The sequence below is a fragment of the Lathamus discolor genome, chromosome 1, assembly GCF_037157495.1.
Source record: "Lathamus discolor isolate bLatDis1 chromosome 1, bLatDis1.hap1, whole genome shotgun sequence".
Classification (NCBI taxonomy): Eukaryota; Metazoa; Chordata; class Aves; order Psittaciformes; family Psittacidae; genus Lathamus; species Lathamus discolor.
In genome coordinates this window covers 102,098,876-102,106,584 of record NC_088884.1, presented here as the reverse complement: position 1 = coordinate 102,106,584, position 7,709 = coordinate 102,098,876, and the positions used below count along the sequence as shown (strand labels likewise).

The window sequence follows — 7,709 nt, the reverse complement described above, 5'->3', positions numbered from 1 at the left end:
CTCTGGCCCCCCTGTGGGGCAATGCCATTCCTCATAGGTGAGGATCAGTCCTCTCTACTCAATTCCAAATTTAGCTGACAAAAGAAAAAAGCTCTAAGCTTTCTAATGCTCACCCATCTCTGCATTTCTGCTAGAATTTGATTTTTCCAGCTGTTCATGTCCCTCTGCACATCTCACTTTTTATTTGTGCTTCTGGTATGGTGAGTTGGGAACTCTGCCTTATGTATAACTGTAAATTGCAGCCAAGGTTGTGAAACAGCAGACTATCTGATTATTAGTTATATTCAGGAGACTGACCGAAAATGTCAGTACAGGTTTCCATATTTATTGTCTCAGAGAATTCCACATCCAGTAAGAATGTAATTTTTTTTTTTCTTTACATGACAGCCCTGTAACTCTGCCTGTTATCTGAAAGTCAAGCTGTCATCTTTGCTTTTAATGAATTTTTGCAACAGAAACTTACAATATTGCTGTTAACTTGAGCCAGTATAGGTCTGAGGCTGTTTTTACAACTCCATTGCTTCTGCACAGAGCTGAAGTGAAAAGAAGAAGTAAAAAAGAAAAAAATCCAAGAAATTCTCTTTGTTATAAAAATAGATGGTTATGATCCTAAGCATTGACAGGAACACCAGTGGTTCAAAATTAAAAATGGCATGTCTTCATAGTCCTTTCTGATGACTATAACTGTACTTCTAATGTCTAATGGCAGTAAAGAGATGCAATAGCGTCCATCTAAACAAGCAAGATGGCATGCTTCTGTAATGTACATAATATCTTAAAATTGAAAAGCAACTTCAATATCATTCATTCATGCTAACAAGAATTAGCTAGGAAGCTCAAGAGAGGTGTCACTCATGATTTCAGCCTTCTTGTGGATGGATCCAAACTGACTGTGTTTGCTTTACCTTCTAGTGTTCCAGGTCATGCTTGTTTTTATCTTCAATTTCAGCAGTTATCAGTGGCCAAATATGCGAAATCTGAATACCTTTTTTTGTGATACTATCTAAAAATTCTTACTGTAAGAGGTAGTTTGTAGTTCTTCATCTATCCTTTATCTTTTAAAACTGGAGCTTGCGGTTAGGTTTGCTGCTGACTGTAAGACAAAGTTGTACAATTCTACCTTTATCCAGTTTGGGGTAACTTTGTCCAGGGGGAGTTAGGCTGTCGTACCGCTGATGATGGCCAGTGTAACATGTATATTTGCTGCTGCACTTTTAACAACAAGTGATACACCTTCCACTAAACCAGGTTGCTCAAAGCCCCATCCAACCTGGCCTTGAACACTTCCCTATTGCAGAAATGGGCATGTAAAAACCAATTCACTTGAATACCTGGCTTAGACTTCTGTGTTGTTTTTGCTGACAGAAAGAATATTCAATATCAGTATCTCATCACAATGTGTTATTAAGAAGTTTTAAAGTGGCTGCCTCTGTTGTGCAGTAGACTTGTATAGCTTCATGTGTGAACACTGCATGTTAATTTTTAGGTGGCACAGATATATCTTGGAGAGCTGCCTTAGGGTGGCTTTTCATTAATCTACTCAGTATCTTGAGGAGTAACTATGAAGAACACTTTGGGTTGTCAGTTTTTGTTGGTTTAACAATATGGTGGTTCTTGAGGTTTTTTTAATGAAATGCTGTTGGTGTTGTTTCCTGCACTTCCACTACCCAATCCCACTTCTGACACATCTCAGTGCTGACGAGACTTCGAGAAATCACAAGTCCTCTTATCCAACAAGGAGAGTTTTGGTGAGATAGTCTGCCCATGACAAACCTGAAGAGGCCAAGTACCATGGAGAGGAAGAAATCAGTTTCACCCGACCCTTGTTATTCTTACTGGGACTGTTCTCTAAGCTATCAATCAAAGGTGCTTTTTGTTTGTTTGTTTGTTTATTTTCTCTACTTGAGCAGAATAGGTAATAGCAAAGTTTAAATGCGAGTAGTATTTAAATCTTTTTATGGTAATGGATTATTTTATACAGTTCAGCTTTATGGATCTGGGTTTATTTTCCACAGATCCTGCCAAAAGAGTTTCCATTCTGGGGCTTCCTGCTTATTTCTTCCAGCTGCTTCTCTTTCTTATCCCTTCTGTTGTTATTCTCCTCCTGTCTCCTTGTTTTCACTACTGATGGAATAGAGGCTTGGTTACACTTTGAAATCATAATATAAATGTTCTTGGCAATTGTTTCTTTCTATACTCTTTATAATTATTCTCTACCAATTCCAATTGTATTTTCCAGTTGGAGAACATCACTGAGGACTGCCTTGCTCACTCAGAATGTTAAAGGTGCAAACAGTCTTTTAAGAGACTTCATAAGGAATATGTTTGACATCAAGACACAGCAGGAGTAACGCAGTGGCCAGAATGGTGTTGACTCTGTTTACCAGAGTGATGCAGGAAGAAAAAGTCTTTAAGCAGCTCTTCATTTCCTGCCTAGTCCACAACCTACTCCACAAAGTTGGTGTGCAACACAAAGCCTCCTGCCAATCTTACCCTGCATATTCACCATCAGTAGTAATGGGATTCATGGGACTTGGCTCAACCTTCTCCAGTGGTATGGTGCTGGTTAAATGCATGAAATGGCGGTGTGCGTGCTTGTGTCTGTGTGCATTGTTTGAATCCTATGTCATATTAATGACAGATAATTTTAAAAGAAGAAAGAAAAGGTTGGTTTATGTCTGTGGAAGTCATTTGAATACCTGTTACTTCAATGGCATTAATCCTAGCCTTGTCAGAAGTGAATCAGTCCTCCTTTCTGCAAAAATAACAACTGGCATGGAGGCAGAGAAGTGCTGTTTTCTCACATGTGAAACTATTTGCAAAATGAAGTCCTTTGTTTGTTTATTTGTTTGACTCTCTGTGTTTGTTTTCTCTACTTTTAGAACATATTAGAAAGCATCCTGCTCTTGTTATTTCTTTTGAATAGTCTATTTTCTGTAGAAAGTAATATCCACATGGCAAACTCCTATTCATCAAAACTGTGCCAAATATGTGCCATTTTAAAGCTAAATATATGTTATTTTATTTTACTTTAAAGCAAGCCAAAATACATACCAAGAACATAGCTCTGGATGGTGTTGGTCCTATTTTCAAATGAGTATTTACTGCGCGAGGCACTTCTCTGCAACAAGCTGAGTTGGTAAGGGCCTTCTTTATGAATACAGTACAAAAAGCAGTATTTCTTCCTCCTTGTACTGTGAACTTACCTTCTGATTGTAAAAATACTTATTTTTTCTACTCTTGCTGAAGCATGAAAAGCATGAACTTGTGAACCTGATGCAGTCATACATGGCTCCCTGGCACTCCCCTTTCACTTATGTTTTAGGAGTGTTTCTCCAGGGGCCATAAAGATTACAAAAAAAGTGTTCAGTTTGGGAGGAGTAGAGTATTAGTACTTAGGAGCTTCTATATCAACTCTTGCATCCTTCTGTAGTTATGACTGGCTGATGTACAGAGCATATTTTTGTTCCCATTTTTCTTCCTTCTTGATGGGTGCTAATAAGTCTTTCCTCTTGTCAAGTGCTGGTGATATTTTTCTTCCTTAACTTGGTCAGGATGAAAAAAAATTCTTAACCAGGCTTTCCCAGTCTTCTACTATACATCAAAACAAGGCCTTACTTCAGTCCAGAATAAATAAAATAGGAAGATTCTTGGAGTTACAGAACCACGTAGTAAATATCTTCCTTTTCCATTATTTTGTTTTATAAAATGTTAAAAATTGCTCTCTTTTAGTACAGATTCAACTTTACATATCTTGTTCAACTTTTCTAAAAAATAAAATATGTTACCGAGCAACTGTGCTAGCAAATGCTGAAACTAGAAAACTCTATATTATGGCATGGCCAAATTTAAGATGTTATGAGGTTTATAAGTTATGGTTGTTTTTTTTTTTAAGTTTTATAAAAATTGAGAGTAATCCAAAATGGTGGTAATTTGTCTTTGATCACATGGAAAACTATTCTACATGGCCTGCAAATTAAGTGACTTAGGGGAATCAAGTAATTGAAACTAGGAATAACTTAGCAATTTCACATCTTGAACAGTTGAACTGAGCTTTGCTTGCAAAACCAGCATGGCTCTTTAAACGGAGTCAGGCCAAGTCACCGAGATGAGTTTGGTCTCCTCAAAACAGTCTGAAAATTCATTCCTAGCTTTTCTGAATAATCTCATCTGGGAAAAGGCATTTATCAGTCTTCTCCCAAGAATGTAGAACTGCGGGGGGGGGGGGGGGGGGAAGGGGAGGGGGGTTGTGCTGAAATGTTATTGGCCTTTGTTGTTGAACTTCTAATTATTAAACTTCTGATATAATTCTAATTAATACATGTTTATTTTTAATTGCAGCATTTTTTCATCAGAAGTCAAAGCAAGCTGATTTTCAAGTGTCAGCTGCATTAGCAACTTCTTCAGTGAGAGAGTGGAAAAGAAAATCACCTCTCTAATCAGGATTTCACTGCATGAAAAGTAGCTGGTTAAGTCTTTAGAAATCAATTCCAGTGCAGAGACACTATTTTGTAGGGAAAGAATATTACATCTGAGAGTAAGCAGGATACAGGATTCCTTCATGTTGAAGACCTCCTTAAAAAGGACATAAAAAGAAATGTGAAAATACAGCAGGTTACATAATTTTAGACAATTAAAACCCCAAATATATGTATCAATTTGCACCTGGTATAGTGAATCGATGTGCAATGTAGATAATGGAGTCAAAGACCAAGACTATGACATAGTCAAGTGATGAGAAAAACGTTAAAGCTGTACCAACCTGTAACCTTCCTAGGGCAACATATAAGCCAGTGGGTTTCTTTTTGTAAGGTCTTTTACCTTTAGAGTGTATAAGGGACAGATCTTTATGCTGACAGTTTTCCTGTAAATGGAGAGGCAACATCCTTCTGTAAAAAAATCAGAAAATATTTCAGAATTTGGGGCCAAAAAGAGTAAGTGGCACCTCTACTTTTTCTCAATGGGTGCAGTAGTACCTCTGTCCCCAAAACTGGCATAAATCTGTTGTGCATCATGAAGGCAAGCATTGAGGACTACAGCCAGGGCTTGGTTTCTTTTGTCCTGTAAGCACAGCTGACAACTGATGCAAGAAAATCATTAAGGACTATTATTTTCAGTTTTCTTCCCCATTGCCAAACAGGCACACCAGCAGCTGGTTCTGCATCCAGCCCACCTGAAGGTGAGAATCAATGAGGACCTTCTAAAATAGATGTGCTGCTTAGGGAGGAGTGTCAATCCACTTCCAGCTGACGCCCTTTAGGAGTTTCCAACTGTCCATCCCCAGCTGTTCATGCCCCTTCTGCCAAAAGAAGGTGCTTAAGCATCTGGCCGAATAAAATCAATTGATGATCATTTCCAAGATTAAAAATGACCTACTAGGTTATCAGTTAACCACCCTCCTGCTGATTAGTTTGAAAGTATAGGCATGTTGCATATGAACAACTGATGCTGCAGCTTTGAAGATGACTTGGGTGCAGAGGGTAATTTGGAGAAGAGTTGAAGCACTTGGTGCTGCTGCTGCGGCATGGATTCTGCCTGCTTTCAGTAGAAATAGCAGGGTAATTGAAAGGCTGGTTCTCTGCTTTTCTTCATCCTTTTAGACACAAATGTAAAAAATAATCTTCCGAATAGATGATGCTGTGCGGCATGTACCCTGGCTCCATCCAGCTCCTAGAATGAGAGTGCACGTTTTGCTTGTTTCAGTCTTTTAAATTGTTTTAATTATTATTTTCTATTATTTCTTTTTTCCTATTATTTTTTATTATTAACTGAAATTTTCTATTATTATATTTCTATTCTTTTCTAAAAATTCTTCTGTGGTGCTCTTGAATTTGTAAAATCTTTCCAAGAGCAAACACTCTCAGCAAAGTAACTAACATTAACCTGAGTGGTTAACTCTCCCCATCCTCTCCAGACAGCAAGTGCACATCCATCATCAGTTATCATTGCCAGACCTGTGGGTACAGTTAACCACTGGTTCCTCCACTCCTCCACTTGCCATAGTGCCTAAGTGCACAATTGCATCAAGGACTGAACCCCGTTTTGTGTTTGCCTAAGCCAGCTGCAGCCCACAACAGGCTGGTCAGCTACCTCTGTCTTGTCAAGCTCTGTTTGTTTCAGCTGTGTATCCATTAGCATCCACTATTAGGAGTGACACCCAGGTTACCTTTGGCAGGTGGCTGCCCTCTCTCCCCACTCTTTTCAGCCCCAGGGGATAGTGTGGCTATTTGGCTGTGCTCTAGGGAGCAGCACCCTCCACACCTCTGTGTTGCTTGGCCTGGGTGCTGTGACACTGTAGGTGTCAGATCTCCACCCCAAACTCAAACTTTGCTGTTTGCTTTACAGTAAGTGAGGTTACATGCACTATCAACGAATGCAGCCGTGGCACTTTTAAATAAAACTTAAGGTTGTTTTCACGTTTATTGATAGCAGCTTTACATTATTCTTTGGAGGATTGAAGTTGCATTTAGTGGAAAGACAGTATGTCAGTCCAGATCTGCAAAAGGCAGTGTAAGGTCAGAGAAGAGAAGCCTTCACTTTCCAATAGTCGGTTTCTATGTATAAATTGGCACTTGATGCTCATCAAAGAACAAGAAATATTGGATATGCTCTAAATGTCCATTGTATTTCTGAGCCAACTACCTGATGGAAGTCATCACTTATATGTAAATGAACTGTCAATGGCTTGCCTCTGTTGGCAGTCGCTGGACTGTGAAGGGTATGTCTTAATAAGAACCAAAGCTCTTCACAGACTTTGATTTACTGGAAATAAAATAGAAAAGTCCTCTGAGAGTAGAAAGGACACTTGTTTCAGATAAAACGTCTAGACAGTAGCAATATATTTGGGGCTTTTATTATAGCAAAACTGCAAATTAGAATAGAGTGCTGAGAAAGTTCCTATGACCCAACTGAGTTCAAAAACAGTTTCAGACTGATCCTTGAGACACTTACACTCAAATTAAGTTCATGAGCATTCAAAAAGTGAAAGAAAAGATGTGCAAGGTCAATGTTCAGATTTGCTAGAAGTCTAGAGCTGCCCAGACTTTACATTCTGTCTGGCAAGGAGGGGTTCGGGATTCAGCTGTGATTTAAATCAGTTAAAGAAAACACAAATCAGTCATGTTTCACTGCATTAGATACACCTCCTTTACAGTCCATTCTGTATGATGCCTTTTCTCTTTGATTATTGAAAATGAAACATGAGAGATTAATTCTATGAAATGTTACATTTCAGGGAAGAAACAATCAAAATGAAACTGAAGCATGTTTTGTCTAAGATATGTTTGTCTCTTGATTTAAGGAAAGCAAACCATACAGCATTTCTGATAAAGATATGGACATTTCAGAACATCCAGTTTACCTGAAAAATTTCAAAATAAAAATTATTAGGGTGAACCTATGCTTTTTATCACAGTCTGTGTAACCTGAGAGAATTTACATGCCAAATATAAATACTGCAGAGTCTGAGTACTTAAATTATAACCTAGATTGCTTGTATGGCTAATGGAGAATCTAGAAGGCAACGAGTGATGCATCAGTTTCCATCACCAAAGTGCTCTGAATCATCTTCCATGTGATTTATCACAGTTTTCCAGGAATCATCCTGCACTCCTTGTGATCACCTCCTTTTCCATCAGTACAGAGATCAAATGGAGACACATGGTGGTGCACCTTACCAGCATTTCTTCCCAGTTGCCATCTTTGGCATT

At 38.5% G+C, this 7,709-nt stretch overlaps 1 long non-coding RNA gene across 2 annotated transcripts; it reads right to left on the bottom strand.

The window, feature by feature from the left end:
• Window positions 1–4,258: 4,258 nt before the first annotated feature.
• LOC136007288 (uncharacterized) lies at window positions 4,259–5,110 on the bottom strand. Of its 2 annotated transcripts, none has more exons than XR_010609587.1 (3): window positions 4,977–5,110; window positions 4,763–4,889; window positions 4,259–4,575 (listed from the first exon to the last, which is right to left on the bottom strand). It is a non-coding gene; the product is annotated as an uncharacterized LOC136007288 (long non-coding RNA). The 2 variants fall into 2 exon arrangements; XR_010609586.1 differs by having other exon boundaries at window positions 4,822–4,889.
• Between the last annotated feature and the right edge of the window lie 2,599 nt (window positions 5,111–7,709).